The sequence below is a fragment of the Triturus cristatus genome, chromosome 2_1 (assembly GCF_964204655.1).
Source record: "Triturus cristatus chromosome 2_1, aTriCri1.1, whole genome shotgun sequence".
NCBI lineage: Eukaryota > Metazoa > Chordata > Amphibia > Caudata > Salamandridae > Triturus > Triturus cristatus.
In genome coordinates, this window is record NC_140581.1 from 860,497,806 (window position 1) to 860,522,610 (window position 24,805).

At 44.6% G+C, this 24,805-nt stretch overlaps 1 protein-coding gene and 1 long non-coding RNA gene across 4 annotated transcripts in view; one reads left to right on the plus strand and one right to left on the minus strand.

Annotated features, from left to right (window-relative positions):
• Window positions 1-24,805, minus strand: part of KANK1 (KN motif and ankyrin repeat domains 1) — a 634,838-nt gene that overhangs the window by 312,933 nt on the left and 297,100 nt on the right. Inside the window, exon 1 of one of the 3 annotated variants that reach the window (XM_085632973.1) lies at window positions 22,965-23,143. The exons of 1 other annotated variant lie outside the window; for it this stretch is intronic. The gene's annotated coding sequence lies outside the window, so the exon portion shown is untranslated. Of the gene's footprint in view, window positions 1-22,736; window positions 22,851-22,964; window positions 23,144-24,805 lie in introns of those variants that run through there. One more of the 3 variants, XM_085632974.1, reaches the window with a different exon arrangement.
• The window catches only part of LOC146865987 (uncharacterized), a 248,711-nt gene that overhangs the window by 118,091 nt on the left and 105,815 nt on the right, over window positions 1-24,805 (plus strand). The window lies entirely within an intron of this gene.

The window sequence follows — 24,805 nt, forward strand, 5'->3', positions numbered from 1 at the left end:
GAGATAAGGCCGGAAAGTTGATTGCTTGGTTGGACAAGAAGGAGAGAGCGAGTAGAGTGGTGCCGTTTGTGGAGAGAGTGGATGGCGTGTGTGTGACTGACCCAGTAGAAATTGTTAACTGCTTCGCGGATTACTTCCGTGGGGTATACTCTCCGGTCTCTGGGCGTTCGGAGGAGGACTCTCGTCTGTTGCTTAGAGATATTGCATTGCCGTCCCTCTCGGAGGCTGATAGCATGTTAATGGAGGCGGAGTTGTCGCCGGCTGAGATTGCTTTGGCCATTCGCTCGATCGCTTCTGGTAAGGCAATGGGTCCCAATGGTCTCCCCATTGAATTATATAAGTTGCGTCCAGATAAGATAGCACCGTATCTCCGTGAAATGTTCCTCGCTGCACGGGCGGCGGGCTCCCTCCCCCTTGACCAACGTCTTGCCACCATAGTTGTGATACATAGAGAGGGGAAGCCGCGAGACCGCTGTGCCTCCTACAGGCCTATCTCGTTGTTGAACGCGGAACCCAAAATCCTGGCTAAGGTATTGGCCAATCGCCTGGTTCGGGTCGTGGGCGACTTGATTCATCAGGACCAGTCCGGTTTTATACCTCATCGTAACACCGCCCTGAACCGGAGGCGGTTGCATGGCGTGCTTGCTAGAGCTGAGTTTATGCGTGAGCCGGCCATCTTGGCGTCGTTGGACGCTACCAAGGCGTTCGATACTTTAGAGTGGCCGTATATTTGGGCTGCATTAGCGAAATTCGGGTTTGGTCCTGAATTCATTGGGTGGGTAAAATTACTATACGCTGACCCATTGGCGCAGGTGGTGGTGAATGGTAGGGTGTCGGCTCCCCTCGCGCTGGGGAGAGGTACGCAACAGGGCTGTCCGTTGTCGCCCCTCCTCCTTGCACTTTCTTTAGAACCTCTCGCTGCCTGGTTGCATTGGGAGCCGTCGTTGCGGGGCATTAGATGGACGCCGGAATTTGAGGACCGTGTCTCCCTTTATGCGGATGACATCCTTTTGTATCTCACCTCTCCTCGAAAGTCCCTAATTGTATTGGTGGACGTATTGCATTCCTTCGGTCGTAATTCTGGCCTGGTTATCAACTGGGCCAAGTCATGTGTTTACGTCCTCTCGGGCGAGGCCCCCCTCCTGCCGCGGGGGTGCCCTATTCAGATTGCTACATTGGGGTTCAAATATTTGGGAATCTTCATATCACTGGACCCTACGGTCCGCTATGAGCGAAACCTTCTCCCTCCACTCCAGCGATTGAAGGCCGACGTCGCGCGGTGGCGACGGCTTCCGCTCTCGCCGCTCGGACGGGCGCACGGTTTAAAATGATGTCGCTGCCTCGCTTCTTGTACGCTTTACAAAATACGCTAGATGTCGTGCCGGCCCGTTACTCCCGTGAGGTGGAGGGTCTTCAGCGCCAACTGTTTTGGGACGGGCGACCGAGGATCGCTCTCGCCAAGTTGACACTCCCTTGGTATGATGGGGGTGTTGCCCTCCCCGATATTAAAAGATACTATTGGGCATCTCAGTTGGCGGCGTTGAACCACGGGATACACGGTCCTGCTTTGAATCCGGCCTTCGAGATGGATAAGTTATTACTTCTGGGCGGGGATTACAATAGGGCACTGTATTCGGCGACTCCGGATGCACGGTTGACGGGACCAACGCAAGTTGCGGTACGCGTGTGGCATGCGGCGAATGCTGCGATGGGGTGGAGGGATCGCTTGACTCTAGCGACGCCGTTGTATGCCTCCCAGCGCTTGGGTTGTCTGTGGAAAACGAAAGGCTTCGAGAAATGGGACATGATTGGTATAAGTAAGGTGGGTGACCTCTGGGCGAAAGGGTCCTTTAAAACGTTTGAAATGCTCAAAACTGAATACAAATTAAATGATAGGGAGTACTTCCGATATGCACAGGTCTACCATGCGCTGTGTTCGGTTTTTCCGGATGTTGCTGCTATCCCAGAATATTCCCCGTTGGAAGATAGAGTGTTAGATGGCTATGTGCCCGACAGCACTATTTCTCTGATCTATAAAAAACGTATTAATGATCGTACGGACTTGCTGACGCATCTGCGGGAGGCGTGGACGGCTGACGGATTGGAACTGGACGATGAGGATTGGGTATCGGCGGTGGCCTCCCCGAAGGAGGTGGCGATACCGGCCCGCCTTAGATTTGTGCAGCTGAAGATACTCCATAGAGTATGTCACAGGGCCTGGCTTGATAAGTATGGGTTATTCGAGGGATGGAACGTGTAAGCGTGGATGTGGCTTGTTGGGTACCTTTCTTCATAGCCTATGGGAATGTTCGGAGGTCGTGCGATTTTGGAACGGAGTACATACTGTAATGGAGGAGGTCACGCATGTTGCTTTGTTACCAGAGGCCAGGAGGTGTTTGCTGAATGTCTGGGAACCAAATGACTATAACGCGGCGCAGACGCAGTGGGTGACTTTGGGGTACATGGTGGCTAAGCGCAATATCGCACAGATGTGGGGTTCCCCGAGGCCGCCTACGGTTTCGGTATGGAAGGAGAATATGGATTAGTGTATGTTCAGGGAGAAGACGGTGTATGTGGCGAGAGGCAAGCCTGGGAGGTGGACTAAGGTGTGGGGTCCATGGAATTCCTATCGTGGAAATATCTGCGCTCCGCCTCTGCCGCGAGAGGTCGACGTCGCTTTGTCCCCCTAGCCGAGCATTCTATGTAATTGTGTATGCTTTGTCCTCTTCTCCGCTGCCCCCCACTGCCACCTCCTGTCAAGAGTTATTCCAGATAATGTGGATCTTCCCCCGTCCTGGGGAGCGCACGCTGCTATTTCGGACTCTCATTGCCTTGTTTGTGTGTTATTGTTGGGGGTTTTTTTTCTCTTCTATTAAAAAATATGAAACCGTCCTTTTTGATCGCCCTTGGACTGTGGCCGCGGCCTGTTATATGTGCTTACGAACTACCGGGAGCTTTTGCTTCTGGCTCATTTGAATGGATGGCGTTGCCTTGCTGGCTCCCGAGCTTTCTAGCGGCCGGCCCTTGTGGTTGTAGGCCCTTGTTTGTATCCTTTTTAATGTGTAATAAAGGTTTCTTATAAAAAAAAAAAAAGGGATTTATTCGTGTGTGGAAGGACAGCCTATTCTAATATCCCTGGTAATTGGGTGGGCAGCTGTTAATTAGGTTTAGTTTTCACATGCGTCTATCACATGAATTAATTTTGCGAGTGATGATACAATTGAGAGGAAGAAGAAATATTCCCAGTCAGATGGTAGAAGATATATTTTGTGCTATGATTACTTCTATTGGTGTGGAATGGCTATGCGAGCTAGGTTTATGAAATACCGGTTAACTTTAGATATATAGCAATAAATTTGGAGTCAGAAGCAGGTACAACAATGCTGCATGTATGTACCCCATAACAGTAAGTGAATTACTAGTTATGTTTCAAACATCATTAACACCATGCATAGGGTGAAAGTTCTTGAAGAATCAGATGTATGGGAGGGAGCTAGCTCAGTCTTTAGTGTAATTGGGAAAGGGTTCTTAAAAACTGGCGCGTATTTTTAATGTAGGAGAAGGCACCCTAAGCGTTACATTAACACCTACAATAATAGTTTTAATTTGAATAATGAATGTTGGATACATTTTGTCTAAGGGACGGTTAAATTGAGGGTGTACAAAAAGCTGTCAGCAATGAGCAGAAGAAAAAGAAAACAGAATGATTATGAGCTTGAGGACATGAGATCCAAAATGTATGATTGAATAAAGGAGTTGGAAGAAGCTTCTTAAAGCTTGAATAATAATAATAATAATAAAGGAGTTGGAAGAAGCCAGACGGATGAAGCTCAAATCAGAGAAAACTATGGTGTAAAGAGATTTACCAAATGTTAAAGACTGAGATAAAAGCTCCACATTTCCTTAACTCCAGTAAAGTCTTGGTCTGCTGGGAGATGTGAGGATGATCAAATCAAAGACAGTTCAAAACATGTGGCAGTGGTCGAAAATGATTTTGAAGATGAATCTGAAGATGGAAGTGAGCACTGTGAATTAGAGCAGTTCAAGTGAAAGAGTATCACAAGGCAGAGTGGCTTAGAGGAACAGGAAAAAAAATTAAGAATACTGATAAGGGTGCAAAGACCTAAGACCCTTGAAGAAGAAACAGAGGAGGATGATAGTGATACTTAACAACCAAAGGTCAGAGAGATTAAGAGTGCCTAATAAAAAGTATGCATCTCCTGAATGGTCCTATCTAATTGATATTCGGGAATCAGAACAGTCAGAAGAAACCATCAACATGACAGACTGTTAATTCATTTTTTTGAAAACATCCACGAACATGAATGGATTCAAAGCTGAAATAATGATTTATGAATAATTTCCTAATTAAACATTCACATGAGATTCAAACTGAAATCTCGAGTTAGAGCTATTTGATTTTGAACCATAGGTGTCTAGTCAGAGACAACAGGGTTCCTTCCTGAAGACATTGTGTTTTATTGATTTTTGCACCGTAAACTTAGCAGCTAGGGTTTGAATTTTATCTTTTTTCCAGGATTTTTATTGAAGAAACATGGCGTACAGCAGAAAAAAATACTGCTAATTTTCACAATTAATCTTGATGATTTTAATGTTTATAATCATAGTTGGCTTATTAGTGGAATTTAGCAGTTCAGTTGATCATGCCTCACCAAAATTCAAAATTAACCATACTTTAATAGATGAAAGAGAAAATAAGATAAACTGTTGCATAGAGATAATTATGTACGAAATGTTAGGGAAAGTGTATACTTTAGGTTGTTAGATAAATATCCAAAACTTATGGAAGTATGTAATTGTTATATTTGCACCTTTTTGTCTGAACCTGCTGTGAGGGGTAACTTATGATCACCTTCCCCTTACTTGCCCTTTATGCTGCAGTTTGTTTATAAAGTTATTCTATTAACAGGATTTTAAAAAAAATATATCCTTTTGATCGAATTATGTTTCTTTGGAGACTGTGCCTGCAGTTTGTATTCTTATAGAAGCAAAAGCCTGTGGTCTATGTTCAGATACATCACATACATTACTGACCAAACTAGCTTGTTAACAAATTTACAAGCAGATTAAATAGAGATGAGAAGGAGCTTGTGGAAGAGCTCAATGAACGAAAGGTTCAGTGATAATTTGGAGGAGGCGAAAGAGGTTCAACTAGAAAGAGAACACCACAAAGTTGGGAATGCAAAGCTACACAGAAAAGTCTTCATGAATCACCCACGAACATCCAGGTAAGGGAATGCTTTATTCAAGGTTAAAAAGAAAAGACCAGCAGAGCAGCAATTGCCTGCACAGCCTAAACGTAAATATTCTACTTCTAAATTTACAACAAAAATCCAACAAATCATTCTTCTCACAACTGACCCCAAAGTAAAACCTGTTACAACATAAAAATACTGGGACTCAGACAACACATAGGCTACAATAGATCACATATGTTCACTAGTGTTTTCCTCTCTGTTGAAGTCTTCAAATACCTGCCATCACGAGGCTGAAGACCCACGGTAGACTCATCAGGACCAGGTCTCTATCTTTGCACAGACAATTCATCTTTGTTTCGCCACCTTCCATTGTTAAGAGTAACTACACAATATTTGACCTGTACTAGTCTTTTTGAATTGAAAACTTGGAACAACCCTTGGTTATAATGCCAGGTACTTTGATCCTGACCCAATCTTCCTCTTTCACAGAAAATTGACGTTCTCACTTCCCTCGTCTACATGAGCAAACTTCTTTTGCTTCTTTCCCTGTTTATGTTTAACAGACGACAATTTCTCTTCAGGCACATCCAAATTACGCATCCAACAATGCACTAATTTAGTGGCAGGCACTCGGCCCTTCAGAAGAATAAAAGGAGAGAGCTCAGGTACAGTATTATGCATATAGCCCACAGCATATCAGTAAGATCTTTACACCAATCCAAACCATTGGTGACAGATAATCGCACATTGTCACAACTTTCCACCAAACCATTGCTACTGGGATGCTATAATGACCGTCACAAGCTTTATACTTCAAATGCACAAACAATCTCTCAAACTCAAAGAAGGTCATTTGTACTCCATTATCCGTTACTAACTTACTAGGGGCTTCGCCACTCGAAAACAATGTCTGTAAAAAGTCAATATTCTCACTTGTGTTTTACTTTGGGCCAACGACAAAATAGTTCACAACCACAAAACCATACCTGCAAATCTCCTTGAGTACATTCATATGACCAATGACATCCATAACCAGTTCAATCCATGGTTTGTCTGGTACTAGAACAGCCTCAACAGGACTAGGGACCTGGGACTTCACACTAATGGCACAGGCTATACACTTCCTCACAATAAAAGTTCAACCTCCATATCCATACCAGGCCAGCAGAATTTGCCCCAGATTTTCTTTTCATCTCTATCATGCCCATATGACCCTCATAGGTCAATCTGAAAATGTTGACATGTATGGCAAAAGGAAACCCTAAAGTATTCGATCAGTAACATTCAGCTCAAAACACATGCTTGAATGAGTTTAGAGACTCACTCGTACTATGCTCCGGCCATCCTTTGCTAATTAACTCATTACTTCTTGTAACACCATCCGTCAATACAGCAAATTACCATTCACCTTCAAAAATGCTGTCCTCCATTAGTGTAGATCTAAAACCATTTATGTTAAAATCCTCATCCTATATGTCCTCCACAAGTGCCCAAACCATAGCCTGGCATCAGTGACAAATAAACAAGGATCATGCATATCAAAAGTTCTGAGGGTAATGTGGTACATTCTTGCTTGATAATCTCAAATACTCACTCCACACAACCTTCTCATTTTACTTAAGCACATAATGTAAATGGTTCCCTTGAGTTTCCCCAATTGTTCTTCAAAATGTCTGGAAAGGCATTCCCCTATGAGCATGCATCTATGGCCAAAACCATCATACACTCTTCACTCACCGTTACTTGATCAGGGTCGTTACTTCCAAGGTAATACCTAGACTGCTTTGTTCAAGCCACCCCAAAAAGTAACACCCATCCCTGGCAACACAGATCATGTCATTGTTTGTTTTGAAGTTCACCATGGCCTCAAACGCATCCAAAACTTTAATGGGTTTTCTCCTGTAGGTAACTGGACGAATATATGTTTCCCTAAGTGTAATTTTGTTACACTGTTCCCATTCCTTAGGACCTAAGAGGGTAAAAAATGAAACAGTCAATTTGACCATAAGGTCTCTAGATGGAAAAAGAAGCAACATGTTGCCATTCCTTTTCCTTATCTACATCTTCCCTACTGCTCAGCCAGGATGAGTGCTGGAGTGCTTGGTGATGAATGGAATGCTGAATGCTTGGTAGTGTCATAGAATGCATGGGTGCATGGTGATGTGCGGAGTGTCAGTAAGTTGGAGTGTGCTTCCCACATCACCTGGACAGCCTGCAACGTTTGACCTTCTTGACATTAATGAACTGATCCCAGCTAGCCTGTTTGCTTGTGGGCTCAGCCGTAGTGTACCAATTTCAGCAAGCTGTGCAAGGGTGCCTCTGTGGTTGAGGAGCGGAGTTCAATTTAAATGGTTGGATATCTTTCTAGGGTGTCAACTGCACATTCTCAGTAAGCTGGTGTATTTGGGGCCTTTCATCGGTTGTGTGGAAAATTACCACCAAGCATTTGTGTTACAATCCAAAAGGAGTACAAAGGTAGCCATGAGGTTGGTTAGAATAAGAGGTTTATTAAGCTTTGTAGCAGGACACTCAGATGGTAAGTAAGTAGAAGATAAGGAGTTCAGCCCCACCAGGAGCAGCATCCATGCTGCTCGGCCCACACACTCAAACTGTCTTCTCTGTCAACCACACCTGGCACTCCAGCATTCCACTACCTCATCAAGTATTCCAATATTCCACACACATCACATTCATACTGGCTGAGCAACAGGGAACTAAGGGAAAGGATGAACAGTAACAATACAAGGGGGTGTTACATGTCAATGGTGTCTTCGATTTTCCCAACGCTGCATAATATTGCACTGTTGGAATTTCAATATAGTTAATGTCGTATAACTAGTTTACTATTCTTCTATCCTGAGTCCTTTTAATTTGCAGGTTTACATTGTGCATGTTTCTCTTGTGCTTATAATATCAGATGATGCGTATTTCCATCGTACTTTGTTGAACTATTATTGTTTTACCTAAGGGAAGGAGATGTTTTGTTACTTTGCCTCCTTTTCCTTAGTTACCTGTTCGCTGCTGCTCAGCCAGTATGAATGTGATGTGTGTGGAATGTTGGAATGCTTGATGAGGTAGTGGAATGCTGGAGTGCCTGGTGTGGTTGACAGAGAAGTCAGTTGAAGTGTGTGGGCTGAGCTGCAAGGATGCTGCTCCTGGTGGGGCTGAACTCCTTATTTTACTTACTTACCATCTAAGTAACCTGTAACAAAGCTTAATAAGCCTCTTATTTATAACCTACTTCACGGCTACCTTTGGTCTTCTTTTGGATTGTAACAATTTGCCTGGTAGAAACTGGAAGATTTTGCGGTCTACATTACGTGTGTAGAAGAGTTGACTCCCGCACTGAACATTATTAATAATTGGGCCATGGTACCGGCAGCCTGAGGGAGCCATCAAAAAGGAAAGAGATACTGTGTTTTTGGGGTTTATCAAGTGAGATCCCGTAAACCGCTATATTGTGGTTTTGAATTGGATTCAACAGATTATGTTGCAGCTCGCGCCCCATATTGTTTTCTTAGGGTGCGCATTAAGTTCCAGCGAGGCAAGTAGTGAAGTCTTTGCAATCCAGCACTGGAATGCCCGCTGTGCATTGACGTTTGGTGCACGCACGCTCCTAGAGTCTACTGATGCCAGCTCATGTACGTGCCGCCATCTTTGTGTTGAGACAGCACGCAAACTCAGGGGACTCGCTGCATGCTGGACTGTGCGGGCTGTTTTCTAGCCCTTTCCACTGGCCCCTGAGCAGCGTTAGGTAATACAGTTTTAAACCGGACGCACCTGCAGCATTCTTGGGTACAGCTTCTTCGGTATCCAGGATACAGAACAGAACCACTCCTAACTATCTAGTTTTCCACTGTAATGGAGCTGTGGCTGCCAGGAGCGTATTGGTCGTATTTCAACATTATTCATGTATCATCGGATTTTCCACTGGTCATCCAGATATCATTTCAACACATTCAATGGTTATTGGCATGTACTGCTGATCGTAAATCCTGTGTGATTTGTCAGACATCTACATTGCAGCACCCAAGTTTGAGAAGTTTTTGGGGGGAGTAACATCCTTGTTTGCAGCTACTCAGTATTGACATTTTCGGTACATTTTTGTTGGGGTCACTACACTTGTAAGTGTGATTTCACCCTAGTACAGAGCTGTAGGGTGGTGAGTACCCTAGTACAGAGCTGTGGGATGGGAAGTACCCTAGTCCAGAGCTGTAGGGTGGGGAGTACCCTAGTCCAGAGCTGTAGGGTGGGGAGTACCCTAGTCCAGAGCTGTAGGGTGGGGAGTACCCTAGTCCAGAACTGTAGGGTGGGGAGTACCCTAGTCCAGAGTTTTGGGGTTGTGTGTACCTCAGTGCTGAGTGGGTCTTCTTGAGTGTTGTGTTGCAGGTGTGCGTATTTGTTACTGTGTGAAGTGTGTTGCCTGAGATTCTTGTTGGGTCATAGGTACAGGGTGTGCTGTGTGTTATGCCTCGTCCTCTTTGGTCTCCGTATCCTTCTAGCTTTATGTTCCCTACCGAAGGGGGATGGGTAGATCTTAATGCATCTAATTGATTTAGGAGGTGTTGATTGCTTTAGGAGTTGTTTGCTCAAGAAATGTTCAGTCAATTCTTTTCGTGATTTTAATGCATGTATACATTAGGAATGTTCAATCAATCATTTGTGAATTGAATGTATTTATTGATATGGCAAGGTAACTTGATCTTCTATTTTCTTCCTTTTTGGTTATATGCATGTTTCTGTTCTTTGCATGACTTTTATTTATAGTTTCCCCAAGAAAAGGGGATATGTTTTGACTTAACTGTTGACATTTCTCTTCTTTAGTTACTCATTCTCTACTGTCAGCCAGGATGAGTGCTGGAGTGCTTGGTGATGAATGGAATGCTGAATGCTTGGTGATGTCACAGAATGCATGTGTGCCTCGTGATGTGCTGAGTGTCAGTAAGTTGGAGTGTGCAGGCTGAGCAGCAGGGAGGTGGGGCTATCTGTTATCATCCACCTACTTACCTGGAACTTACCTTGTAACTAAGTATAATAAACCATCTACAGAATATACACCTCGGCTAATGGATTTTGGATTACAACAATTACCTCTGGCAAACTCGTGTTCCACAGAATCAAAATCCACACACAAAACCACACTGTCCTCTTCATAATCAGATTGTACAACAGTACTGATATTCTTAGATGGAGTCGTGGTGGTCCATGATAAGCACAGTTTGGCAAAATGCCACCCTCCCCTTTTTTTCCTTTTTCTTTTAACTTTTAGTACAAGTCTCTACAGACTCACCGCCACCCCACCCCCGCCGCAAGTGCAAGTCTTGTCAACGACTGGAAAACTTGAAATATTACTAAAATGACTCTTACTGCCACACCTATAACATTTAAATGTTTTAGGTTTTAAATCATTTTCTTTCTTTCTTTACCTTATCACTGTGAAGAGCATGTACTTGAGCATTCAACGCAATTTGCCCCATTAACCTTGTGGTTGACGCAATGCTACAAGCTATTTTTATAGCTTTATCCAATGTTAAATTCTCTGTAGTTACAACTTTGCTTGACTCGTTATACTATTGGTTTTCTCACAACCTGATGTCTTATCACTTCCTCAAATGTTTTGTATTCCCAAGAGGTAGCTAAGATTCTAAAAGAACCAACATAACATTCAATTAATTCCTCTGGCAATTGGCACCTCATGTAAAATGTATGTTGTTGAAATAAGGATGTCTTGATGCTAGTTTGAAGTTCAAGGGTTTAATCATGAACACAGCGTATCAGCACAGCACCAACTGCACAGCAGGATACCCAGCTCTGGAATGAGTGATTCATGAGATGCCATGCATCACTACATTCCATGACATAGCAGGGTTCCATGCATCTAAGATTACAACACATCCCCCTTTCAATAAGGGAGAAAACAAATAAACAAGAGAAACAAAGAAAACTAAATATCAAAATGCAGTAAAGAAAGCAAGACAAAAGTAAAAAAATCCTGCAAAAGGAAAACACAGTATAAGAAAACATTGCATCAATATAAGACATAATCCCTCAGCTTCACAGGCAGATTTCTACACCTACCAGAGGAAGTGACAGTTTTCCTGTTGCAAGTATCCTCACTCAAGGGGTCATAACCATCAGAGAATACAATACAATACAATACAGATGCATTTGTAAAGCGCGCTACATACCCGTGAGGGTCTCAAGGCGCTGGGGGAGGGGGGGAGGGGGGTGGGGGGGTTGGGGGATAGGGGGAGGGGGGGGCTGCTACTGATCGAAGAGCCAGGTCTTGAGGAGTCTTCTGAAGGCCAGCAGGTCCTGGGTCTGTCGTAGGTTGGTAGGGATAGTGTTCCAGGTCTTGGTGGCGAGGAAGGAGAAAAATCTGCCGCCGGCGGTGGTTGTTCGTGTGCGGGGTACTGTGGCGAGGGCGAGGTTGGCAGAGCGGAGGCTGCGGGAGGGGGTGTGGAAGTTGAGTCGGTGGTTGAGGTATACTGGTCCGGTGTTGTGGAGGGCCTTGTGTGCGTGGATGAGGAGTTTGAAGGTGATCCTCTTGTTGACGGGGAGCCAATGCAGGTCTCTCAGGTGGGGTGTGATGTGGTTGCGTCGTGGGATGTCGAGGATCAGTCGTGCCGAGGCGTTCTGGATGCGTTGCAGCCGCTTCAGGAGCTTGGTTGTAGTTCCTGCATAGAGGGAGTTCCCGTAGTCCAGTCTGCTGGTGATGAGTGCATGAGTGACGGTCTTTCTGGTGTCGGCAGGGATCCATTTGAAGATTCTGCGGAGCATACGGAGGGTGTTGAAGCAGGATGCGGAAACTGCGTTGACTTGCTTGGTCATGGAGAGGGCGGAGTCTAGGATGATCCCCAGGTTGCGTGCGTGGTTGGTGGGTTTTGGGGCTGCTCCTAGCGATGTTGGCCACCAGGAGTCGTCCCAGGCGGAGGGGGTGGAGCCGAGGATGAGGACCTCTGTCTTGTCTGAGTTCAGCTTCAATTTGCTGTGCTTCATCCATTCGGCGACGGCCTTCATTCCTCTGTGGAGGTTGGCTTTGGCGGTGTGGGGATCTCCGGTGAGGGATATGATCAGCTGGGGGTCGTCGGCGTAGGAGATGATGTTGAGGCTGTGTTGTCGTGCGACGTGGGCGAGTGGTGTCATGTAGATGTTGAACAGCGTCGGGCTGAGGGAGGATCCCTGTGGGACGCCGCAGATGATCTCGGTGGTCTTGGAGCAGAAGGGTGGGAGGCGGACGCTTTGAGTTCTGCCGGTGAGGAAGGAAGTGGTCCAGGCTAAGGGCCTTCTCTTGGACTCCGGCGTCATGGAGGCGTGCTGCTAGAGTGCGATGGCAGACCGTGTCGAAGGCTGCTGATAGGTCTAGAAGGATGAGGGCGGCTGTTTCTCCTTTGTCCATCAGGATCCTGGCATCGTCGGTGGCGGCGATGAGGGCGGTCTCGGTGCTGTGGTTGCTGCGGAAGCCTGACTGAGATGGGTCCAAGATGTTGTTGTCTTCGAGGTAGCAGGTCCGCTGTCTGTTGACAATCTTCTCCGTGACTTTCGCCGGGAAGGGGAGCAGGGAGATGGGCCGGAAGTTCTTGAGGTCCTTGGGGTCCGCCTTGGGTTTCTTTAGTAGGGCGTTGATCTCGGCATGCTTCCAGCTTTCCGGAAAGGTTGCTGTCTCGAAGGAGGAGTTGATTATTTTCCGGAGCTGGGGTGCGATGGTTGTGCTGGCTTTGTTGAAGACGTGGTGGGGGCATGGGTCAGATGGGGATCCGGAGTGTATGGAGTTCATGGTCTTGATGGTGTCTTCGTCGCTGACGTTGGTCCAGGCGGTCAGGCGGCTGGTGGAGGTCGCAGGACTGGTTGTCTCGGCGGTGGGTGTGGGGGTGTCGGAGTTGAAGCTGTCGTGGATGTCGGTGATCTTGTGGTGAAAAAAGGTGGCCAGTGAGTCGCACAGGTCCTGTGAAGGTGGGATGTCGTTGGTGTTGGATATGGGGTTGGAGAGTTCTGTCACGATGCTGAAGAGCTCTTTGGAGTTGTGTGCGTTGTTGTCTAGGCGGTCCTCTTGGCGGTCCTGATGAGTTGGTGGAGTTCTTGTGGGCTGTGTAGCTGTCTGGTGCACGGTCACGGAGCCATTTCTTCTCCAGCCTCCGACAGGTGTGCTTGGAGGTCCGGAGGTCTTCGGTGAACCACGTGGCTTTCTTGTTGGTGTGATTGGTTGCGGAGGTCTTGAGTGGGGAGAGGGAGTCGGTGCAGTTGTTGAGAGAAGCTACTCTCATGTGGTGCATGCATATTTTAAGATTTCCCAGTATATCTCACCAGCCTAGACATGCTGTACATGCAACCTGTGTCAACCTTCACAACATTCTTTCTGATGGCAACAATGGTGAAGGGACCCATGAAGCTAGAATTCTCTTTTGGAGTATGTCTTGGATTTTTCACTATAACCTGGTCACCGAGACACCACTACTTGCTTTTCACGCGCATCTTGGAGTCATAACTCAATTTGTATTTTTGCTGATAATCAGTAATCCTTGAACGCCTTGTTTCAACAGAAATACCCACATCACTACATGCAGGCAACCAAGACGTGTTTAAACTTCGAAAAAGCCTTTCGTCCCCTCAAGGCCTCGAAAGGAGACCTCTGCGTGACTATATTAGGAGTGGTGCGGTGTGCCCACCATGTATCTCTCACGACACTGCTGAAAGACAACCTTGATTCAGAGCACACTGAGCACAACTTTTGACAACCCGGTTCATCCTCTCGGTCAAACCATTGGCCTGCGGTGTACACAGGGCCATTTCCATGCATCTAAGATTACAACATATGTCTCTCTATGATAACATTTTTCTTTTTCTTAAATCGAATATTTAAAGCCTTAATAGGTGATGCATATTCATCTATTACATCCACTTCAGATAAAACAGGTAACACAGGTAAATGTTTCAAAGTTTTCTTCCCTTCTTGATATTTCTGAATTTGTAGAGTGCCTGGTTACAACCACTGGTGTGTCCCCGCGCTATTTAAAAATGACTGAGAACTTCGGGAAATGGTGCCTCACAGATTCATGTACCAATTCTTACTTATTGGGTGAAGTGCCACATTTTTTATTTTTTTCAGAAGGGTTTCTCTGATTGTTCTTCCCGGAGGGACAAAGATAGGGAGTTCCAGCTTTTTGCTGCCAAGTAGCCAAAAGAGCGTTCATCCATTCGTGCCTTCCTAATCCTTGGGACTTTCACCAAATGGGTCCCGGTGGATCTCAATTGCCTTCCTGTTTTGTATGGAGTCATAAGATCGCTGAGGTACAATGGACATCTGCCCTGCAAGATGTGATGCTCGATGCATAGTGTCTTGAATGTAGTTTCTGGATGGGCAACCAATGTAGTGTCTTTAGTGCATTCTTCGAGGGTGCTTTTCTTGGCAGATTCAGAACCAGGCGGGCCGCTGTGTTCTGAACAGATTGTAGCTTCTGTAGTCCTTTTTTGTTGGCACCCAGATACAGCAGATTTCCATAATCTAATCTAGATGTAACGAGCGCATGGGTCAGGGTTTTTCTTGCCGCCAGAGGTAAAATATCTAGGGTTTTCCTTAATACTCTGAGGATTCCGAAACACCTGCCTGCAACTCTCTTGATCTGGGTCTCAAAGGATAGTCTATAGTCTATCCATACCCCCAAGTTCTTCACCTCCGTCTTAGGGGTAGGGACCTGTCCTAAGCTTGCTGGCCATCATGACCAGATGGATGGAGTGTTCCCGACTATCAATATTTCCGTCTTACTGCCGTTTAGTCTCAGGCAGTTATCTGTCATCCACCCGGCTAACTCTTTCAGGCATTCTGCAAAGTTACTGGCAGCTAGTGCTGAATTCGGAGCCAAGGTGACCACAAGCTGTGTGTCATCTGCGTATGACACTATCGTGACACCACATTTCTCCACAATTTCGGCCAAGGGGGCGACGTATAGATTAACCAACGTCGAGCTCAAGATTGAACCCTGTGGCACCCCCTGTGTTAACTTGATGTGTTTGGAGGTGTACGTAGATTGTGACACCTGAAAGCTGCGACCGAGCAGATAAGAGGCCAACCAGTTCAGGGCAACCCTGTATACACCCCCTTTCTGAGTCGGTGCACTACAGCTCATGTGCACAGTGTCAAATGCTGCGCTGAGGTCAGGAGAACCAGCGCAGTCGTCAGGCCTTCGACCACTCTCTTTCGTACTCACTCTGTGGCATAAAGCAGTGCTGTCTCAGTTGAATAGGTTGATCTAAAGCCTGATTGTGTGGGATGCAGTAGGTCATGTTTCTTAATGTGTGCCCCTAGCTGTATATTGACCACTTTTTCAGCTATTTTTGAAAAATAAGAGAGCAGTGAGACCGGTCGTAGATTTTCCATTACGTTCTTGTCAGCCGTCTGCTTTTTTTTCAGTGGGCGGACAATAGCTCCCTTCCACATATCAGGTACCTTCACCTTTCTGAAGGAGGTCTCTAACAGCTGCTGGATATATGGTAGTATCGTCCCTAATCCTGCACAGATGACCTTAGGTGTAGATGGGTCTTTTCGCGAGCCTGATGTTATACTCAGTGCTATCTTTCCCAGCTCTTCTAGAGAATGAGGAGATAATTGGGAAATGCTGTTTACCCCCACTCCTTCATTTTTTCCTTGTGGCTTAAGTGTCCATTTCAAGCATTGACCGGGAAGGTGTCATAAATCTTGGATACCTTTTAAGCAAAAAAATCTGCGATTTTATTGCATAATTCTTCTGAAAAAGGGGCTGGTGCTACTGTTCTTTTCAGTGAGGATAGTTCTTTAAAGATGCCGAATAATTCCCTAGATGAGTGGTCTGCTGTTTCAATTCTCCCTGTGTAGTAAGCAGCCCGTGTTTTCTTTATAAGTGCGTGTTAATGTCTCAGCTTCAGTTTATATACTGCCTTTTCTGAGTCTAAGAAGGCCTCCCTCCATTTAGGTTCTAGCCTTTTACACGCCTTTCTTGCCATCCTTAAATCCTGGTTAAACCATGGCGAATACTTTAGACTTTGACCATTAGAAAATTGGCCAGAATTCGTGGCCCCGGACAGACGAGGAAGGACGCAGACGGGCTTGCCTTTGGCGCACCTTCAGCGTGCTGGCGGCGTGCAGCCTGCACGCATCCGCTGCGCGTCCTTGCTGCCATCTGTTTATGTAGGCACTGCACTGGAGCACTAGACCGCTGCCTTGCGGATGTGATTCGGCTGAAGTGAGTGAAAGCAGCCTGCCCCAGCCCTCCGTTCAATCGGCACTTGACATGATGGAACAGGGTGGATCAGTCAGGACCACAGGTGAGAGTATTTAAAGTTATTTCAGTACATGCAGGTTAAAAAATCCTGGCTAACGTTGGTACTTGGTTTTAAAAGTACTTCAATTTAAAAAACACAAATTTGAGAGTCAATTCACGCTAAATGCAGTTTGCTGGTAACGGGGCTTACGCAGCCAACTTACTCGCTGCTGTCTTTGCGCGTCCCTGCTGGCATCTGCTTATGTAGGCACTGTACTGGAGCACTAGACCGCTGCCTTGTGGAAGTGATTTGGCAGAAGTGAGTGAAAGCAGCCTCGCCCAGCCCTCCGCTCATCGGCACTTGCCGTGACGGAACAGGATGGATTGGTTAGGACCACAGGTGAGAGTATTTCTTGCACCAACTAATGACGTAAAATGGCAGATTAATTTTTTTAAATTAATACCTCACCCTCAAGAACTTATAAATAAGCTTCAAACCCCTCCTTCTAGCGTTCCCACTGAATTTTACGAAGCCCTGGTGTTGATAATGCTGTAGGAGGTATTATTCCTTCGTGCATCATGAGAGATGGAAAATAGATATAGGTCAGTGGTAGTGGAAGAAACTGAAAAACCTGTAAGAATGCAGGGTCAAAGTAAAGAGACTGGGTGTGCAGCTCACCGCAAAGCTCCAAAAGTAGAAACTCAATCACAGTACGAAGTATACAGAGACAGGTGTGCAAATCACCATAGTGCTAGGCAAGTCGACTCCTATACAGTTTAAAAACAGTACCTAGAAACCCACTTGCACTAAAGAGGTGTGTGAATCACCATAGAGAACACAAGATTCATAGCATATGCACGTTGCCAAGATCGAAGTTCTGTTAAGTTGCTTGGAATGTTGATGACAAAGACTGCATATCCCCACATCCAAAATGGCGTCCCCTCTGAGAATCCAGATGCATGACTTCATGTGACGTAGCCAAGATGGCGATGTACTTCAAGTACCTCAGGATGCACTTCCGGGTTAACTTAAGCCTGACATGGAACATGACATGGTCTGACATGGAACATGACATGGAACGCAGAGGCGTGAGTATGAAATGCACTACGAATCAGCAGCACAGCACCTCCGTTATCCAGGAAAAACCTCTGTTAACAAGGAAGCACAGGCATCACCATATACATACTAAACCAGGAACCTGCAGCACCGTTAAAGCTATAATGATGTTAGATAGGACAGTGGAAAATCGAGAAAATGCTCTGCCAGTCTCAATTTCATGCAGAGAGTAGGACCGATAGAAGGCACATACACACCAAGGATCTGGAAAAAGGTCCAGTCCGCTCGTCGCTAATGAAAAGTCTACATGAATCACACAGGAACAACCAGGTAAGTGAAAGTTTTATTCAAGCCTTAGAAGAAACGACCTGTAGAGTAGGAGGCACTCCTGCAACAGCTTGTGCAGATTAAAAGTCAACAAATTACTTCAAGATTTAGACTGAAAACCCAACATGCACCCAAGACTCAGTCTTGAACAGGTAAAGAAGGGAAAAATATGTAAAGTATGTGAAAAGAAACTGAGGGAAACTGCTGACATAGTGGGTTGGAGCGAGTATGAAATAAGTTATGTGGTAAACAATATGATTTTGACTGGACAAGAGCCCATTAACAAAGGGATTTAGTATGTGCATGGAAGGACAGCCTATTCTAATATCCCTGGTTATTGGGTGGGCAGCTGTTAATTACGTTTAGTTTTCACATACGTCTATCGCATGAATTAATTTAGCGAGAAGGATGATTCAATTGAGAGGAAGAAGAAACATTCCCAGTCAGATGGTAGAAGATATATTTTGTTCTATGATTACTTTTGTTGGTGTGGAATGGCTATGCGAGCTAGGTTTATGAAATACCAGTTAACTTTAGATATATAGCAATAAATTTGGAGTCAGAATCATGTTGCGGTTGCGGGTACAACAATGCTGCATGTATGTACCCAATAACAGTAAGTGAATTACTAGTTATTTTTCAAACATCATTAACTCCATGCATAGGGTGAAAGTTCTTGAAGAATCAGATGCATGGGAGGGAGCTAGCTCAGTCTTTAGTGTAATTGGGAAAGGGTTCTCAAAGACTGGAGAGTTTTTTAATGTAGGAGAAGGCACCCTAAGCGTTACATTAACACCTACAATAATAGTTTTAATTTGAATAAAGAATGTTGGATACATTTCGTCTATGGGACGATTAAATTGAGGGTGTACAAAAAGCTGTCAGCAACGAGCAGAAGAAAAAGAAAATGGAATGGTTATGAGCTTGAGGACATGAGATCCAAAATGTACGATTGAATAAAGGAGTTGGAAGAAGCCAGACGCATGAAGCTCAAATCAGAGAAAACTATGGTGTAAAGAGATTTACCTAATTTAGTGTGAATTGTGATGATTTCAAAAATCATCAGAGGGGAGGGTTAATAAAGGGTTTTATTTATATTGTAATACTAACACGATAAAGTTAACTGGGTTGAAATGAAGACATTATGTAGAAGAACTGTTCTCATTAATTAATGTAGGACTCGAATTCAAAATATCAAACTTTGTTTGCAGCCATCTTACAGCGTACAGTCATCTTATTCCTGTCTCACTCTACACACAGATGATTAATGCCCCAGTGACCTAATAAGGAAAATGTCACTTACCCTGTAAGCATCTGTTCGTGACATGTAGTGCTGTAGATTCACATGGTTACTCCTGTCATTTAGTGTTAGGCTTGGACGTGTGCAACTTGTTTTTCTTCAAAGAAGTCTTTTGAGTAACGAGTTATAGCGACTCCTACTGGGAAAGCTCATGAGCATCAGCTCCATTAGATTGTTTTTGCTGCCCGGCGAATTGAGGATGAATTGGAGAAGAGAGAAACAGAAGAAAGTGACCATGCAAAGAGTTAGAAAGGAAAGCATCTGCAACAACCTGAGGCTTCTGGGGAGGACGGGTGGGTGCATGTGAATTTACACCACTACATCCTATGAACAGATGATTACATGGTAAGTATGTGGCATCTGTAGCTGTAGATACACATGCTCTGCATAGAGTGTAAAGCAGTTCTCCCCTAGAGGTGGCCAGAAGGTATTGCAGTGGCTTAGAAAAATGTATACAGAATAGCCTGGCCAACATTAGCTTGTTAGCAACTTAACACATCCATACAGTAATGGTTAGTGAAAGTTTGTGGGGTAGACCAAGTAGCTGCCTTACAGAGGGATGTTGCTTAGGAAACCCACGGATGCCCCCTTTTTGCAGGTAGACTGGAATCTGGGTGAGATGGGCAATTGCCTCTTGGCTTTGGCGTAACAGGCTTAAATGCATTTGATCAACCACCGGACTATGCCCGCTTTGGAGAGAGCATGGCATGTGCATGGTTTTGGGAAGGAGACAAAGAGCTGATGTGTTTTGTGAAAGGATTTTCTCTCGTCATTGTAATATATGAGGGCCCTCTTGACATCTATTGTGTGAAGGTCTCTTTATGCCACACAGCCTGGGTGTGGAAAGAACACTGGGAATTCAATTGCTTGGTTAATGTGGACAGATAACACTTTAGGTAGAAATGTTGGATTTGTCCTAAAGATAAACTATCGTATACCTGAAAGAAAGGTTTCTGTGGATTAAGAGCTTGAAGCTAGCTTACATGTCTGAGTGAGTTCAGGAGAGAAACTGGACCAAAGGGAGGGCCCATGAGTTGTGTAAAAATTATGCAGAGGATCCAGAGAGGTGACTGTTGTACCCTGGGTGGGATGACGCATTCAAGTCCTTCCATGAAGGCCTTGATGCCTGAAATCCTTAACAGTGAAGTGTTTCCTATTTTGAAGGTAAGCTGCAACTGCAGCTAAGTGAAGAAGGATAGACTGACTGACTTCTAAATTATTTTGCTTTTTGTAATGCTTTTAATACTTTCAATAAACCTTCAAAGGTCGTTTACAATACTTGTCAGTCTTCAATGTAAAGCTTAATGTGCTTTACATTAATTTCTGAATTGTTATTCAATAATGAATAGGTGAACCGGTCGACTCAAGAAGAAAAAAAATGCTTAGGGAATTAACCCCACTTCTGGTTCCCTGGACTGGACATGCTCCATGCTGCTCAAATACTTGTTGCAAATTTTTGCAACATCATTGATGATGTTGCCCACTAAGCCTTGATGACCGTGTTGGGATTTGTTTAAGGATTTGACATCTCCCTTGGGATACTTCTCTGCCACAGCATTGGTGCTGGCCAGGAGAAGGGAGGCTATTTCTTGGAGAGGAGCCCAGGATCTATTTCTAAGGACTGGCTATAGGTTATCCATCATGCCAGTACAGCACATGAAAGCTACACTGCTGCTACACACATCACGCCCTAAAGATATATGGGGATCCCTTTGAGGATACTTAATGGGGGAGAGATGGATCGTATGGATGTGGTGACGGGCAGACAATGGTGGGCACGGACAGATGACCAAGATATGTGCTCAACAGGTCAACAAAGGCTAGACTGATGTGTCTATTGTACAGAATGTTATGGAAACGAGCCAGCAGTGAGGGATAGTAGTGCCAACCTTCTGATTGTACAATATACACTGCCTTTAATCGTACAGTGTAGGTCACCAATGTATCCACTTTATGGAGTACATTTCTCTGCAGACTATCTGTGTCACTGATATGAATACGTATTTTGATAATTAAAAGATTACAAAAATATTTTTCATGATGCCCCCTATGATAACAATGTTACCCATAAGGTAATTTTTTCTGCCAGTTCTGTGTGACCATAAGACCATGGGGAGAGGCAGCTGACCGGCATAATGGCTCAGTAACCTCAATGCTCGCTGCTGAAACATGCAGTAATCTCCAATTCACAAATTTGAATTTCAAGCTGAAAGACCGACTCAGGCTTCCATCTTTCCAATGTACCAAATGCCACGCACTATGTGCTCCTCATGGGCCCAACTGGCAAAGATCTCAAGGGAAAAAAAATAAACATGCTTCCCAAGCTTCCAAAACTTTATTGGGCGTGCCAAAGAGTACTCCAGATAATCTACAGCATTTGAAGATTCTCAAGAGAACTCAATGGTATATTTACAAATACAAAATTTCCACCAGGTAGAGAATTTGCACGTCCAAGTGATGCCAAAACACTTGAAAATGTTATTTCTGCAGAGGAATAACTCTTTGCCCTGAAGTGAAACCAATTTGTCTAAATGCACAATATATAGTGAGGTTTTCCATACCAAATATCTGCCCCCCACCAGCCCCGCAAAAAAAATTGCTACTTCTTTTTACAGGAGTAAATCTGCATGGATTTACGGTGGCTAACTAAACTACCACTAAAATGTCACTATCCACAAATCTGAGACAATGTAGCATTTTATCATATTTTGCAGGACAACCACCCTGCACCTGCCACAATCCATATACCAAAACATGTGAATGTTACTATTCAAATATACACAAATAATCCTAGATTTTTGTATTTTTAGTTAGTTCACTTAAATAGAAAAATGCTGTGAAACAATGCGGAATTAGCCCTTACAAATTGCTACGTTTTCGTCATAAAATAAACTTAAATACGGAAAACTGTTTGTGACTCCTCCTTTTGAAGGCATTTGTTTATGAATTAGAGCAATGTGTTTACCAAGAGCCGCACTAACAAATGTCCGGCATGTAAAAGTATGTGTTTATTTGTTTAAGGCATAAGCCCCTTTCATTAAGAGTTAAACCTTTTTGCACCTAAGGGCAGCTGTCCAAAACTATTTTCAAAGCATTACCACTTGGCATGCACTAAAACAGTAATAGCTTTGCATTACGGCACCTGAGACTTTAACCCTTTCCCACGCCTCACGCGCTGGACCTCAGCGCTCTTGACCACATGCAGCATTTTCCTGAAGCTTTTGCTAGATTGACGAAGGTTACCTTGAATGCAGATCACAAGTTTGAAGGACACGTGTATTACCTCACTTACCAACAACCACAGCGCAGGGGCGTAACGCACCTAAATCCGCCGCATCAATTTAAAATGGTTGCCCAAAATACAATTGGGGCATTCACAAAAAGTTCCGCGATAACACAACGTCGGTCATAAAAAAAACTCGTTTCATTAAGTAATCACTGCCACATATGCTCCAGAGGCAACCTGCATTTTTCAACTACAAGTTGATACTTCGCAACACCTGCAACCCACAAAGTATTGGTACAAACAAGTAAATCATTCACGAACCGATTGATTTTTTGGCTCATCGTACAATTAGGCATGCAAACACACCTCTTACCTGCTGTCCTAATGCAGAAATACTCAGAAACAGACAGCGATCCATTAGGAGGTAAAAGGCTGTTTGGGCTCGTCCACTAAAATAAAGTTCTTAAATACGGAAGCGTCGAAGAGGGCAGCTACTAAGTATAGCTGGACTCATCGAGTGACAGCCAAACCCATGTGGGCTGTAATGAGAAGCCGGCAGAGGCGCATTTAACACAGGGACCCCGAGAGCAAATGCGTTTACCTTATGACTAGCCAGAAGGACGACAACATGACGCTAATTTCCTCAAGGAGAAATGACACCAAAAAATCCGAGTCTGTAGGTGTTCCTTCGGACGCAAACACTAGCTTCCTCGGGGCGATTAGTTCTGGGCAGCTTCTCAGCACATCAAACTCACCCACACGCCCATGCCACCGGCCTCTCAAAACAGCGCGCGCTTTGGGTTGTATAATAACGACGCAGATTTCCACAGAAAGCGACACCTTTCGATGACTAACCAAAGCACCTGCCAAGCACAGCCCGCCGCGCCCCCGATTGGGAAGCTTTGTACTCGTTGGAATGTCAGCCAACGACTAGAGGCGAGTCCTGCCTCCTGGAGGCCTCCCTGCGCGTCCGCAGCACAGAGGTACAGTTTTACCATCACACAGAGGCGCCCCAGTCCAAATGAAGCGGGCATCAAAATGCCCCCTCCCCCGTGTTCATTCGCATGCTGCCGCTTTCTCCTTTAAACTGTTGCTGCAGTTTCCGACCAGTGTCCCAAAAAAGCATTTATCTCGTAAATTTAAGGGGAGAAATGCCGCCTAAAAATGCACACGTTTCTCTTAAAACACGCAAGATTTTTGAACGGAATGAAAAAGGACGTGCGACTTAAGACAGAATAAATTTGGTAGTTTTAATTTTTTAGTTTACCTCATGATTTACACTGATGTTAATCTTTTCATGTCTTATTTTCCATATTGAGAGCAGCAAGAAAAAAATCCTCCGTGTATTACGTACATTTCCAAGAAATCTAGATACGGGCCCACAATTCTTTAAAATAAAAAAAAGAAGAGGGTTTAGGAAAATACACTGGGAGTTTAAATTTCCCGACCGACTCGCATTCAAGTGAGGGTATTTTTTTAGCCAGAGATTACTAAAATAAAGCGTCGACCCCCTTAAAACATGATACCGGAGTCCCACACGGGAATTGGGAATGTTTGTGTAGGAAATTACTTTTTTTGTGTTGCAGCACCAGAGTTTTAAACTATCTGTTTTTGCTGGCTGTAGGACTCTGTGCATGTTACCACTGTTAACCAGTAGTGAAGTGAATGTGCCCCCCTCCCCCTTTAACATGGTCGAACTGGCATACTCATAATTAGTATATTTAACTTGCCTATAGGTCCCTAGTATGTGGTACAAAATGTACATAGGGCCTGCCTGGAAGTTAAATACCACTAGTGGACTGCAGCACCTATTGAGCCATCCACTCATTGGCAGTGCAAACATGGCTTCAGGCCTATCATTGTAGCCTACTTTAGCAATGTAAAAACTACAATTTGACTTGTTAATATAAACTTGTTTGACAGGTTAAAAACCTCCTTTTTAAAATATTAAAACCCCTACCCCTATGTAGACCTTGCCGCGCCTCAAGGCAGGACGCATAGTATTTAAAAGTAGAACATGTACAAAATTAATGTTTACATGGAACGCCGATGGAGAAAGAAGTACACACCCGAATCCAAAACTAGCTATAAAACCACGTTAAAAAAGTATCATAACGTGTGTAGAATCGCTCGAGCAGACTATGTTTCCACCATCATCGCGGATGCCCTCAATTGCTCCAAACGCTTTTTAATATGGTCAAGGAGCTTGCTGGCTCCAAAACCCAAGCTACGCCCCCTGCTCTAAAGAAACAGAATTGTGAGGCACTGGCCACCTTTTTTGTCCATAAAGTGGAAAAAATTGACCAAGATATTGTGCTTGCGTAAGATAAGAACCTCCCTTCCCCTTCTGAACTATCCACACCACTCACTACAGACAAAACACACCTTAACCAAGTTGAGTCATCTAATACTCCTTACCGCCTTCTAAACTCTTGGCCCTTG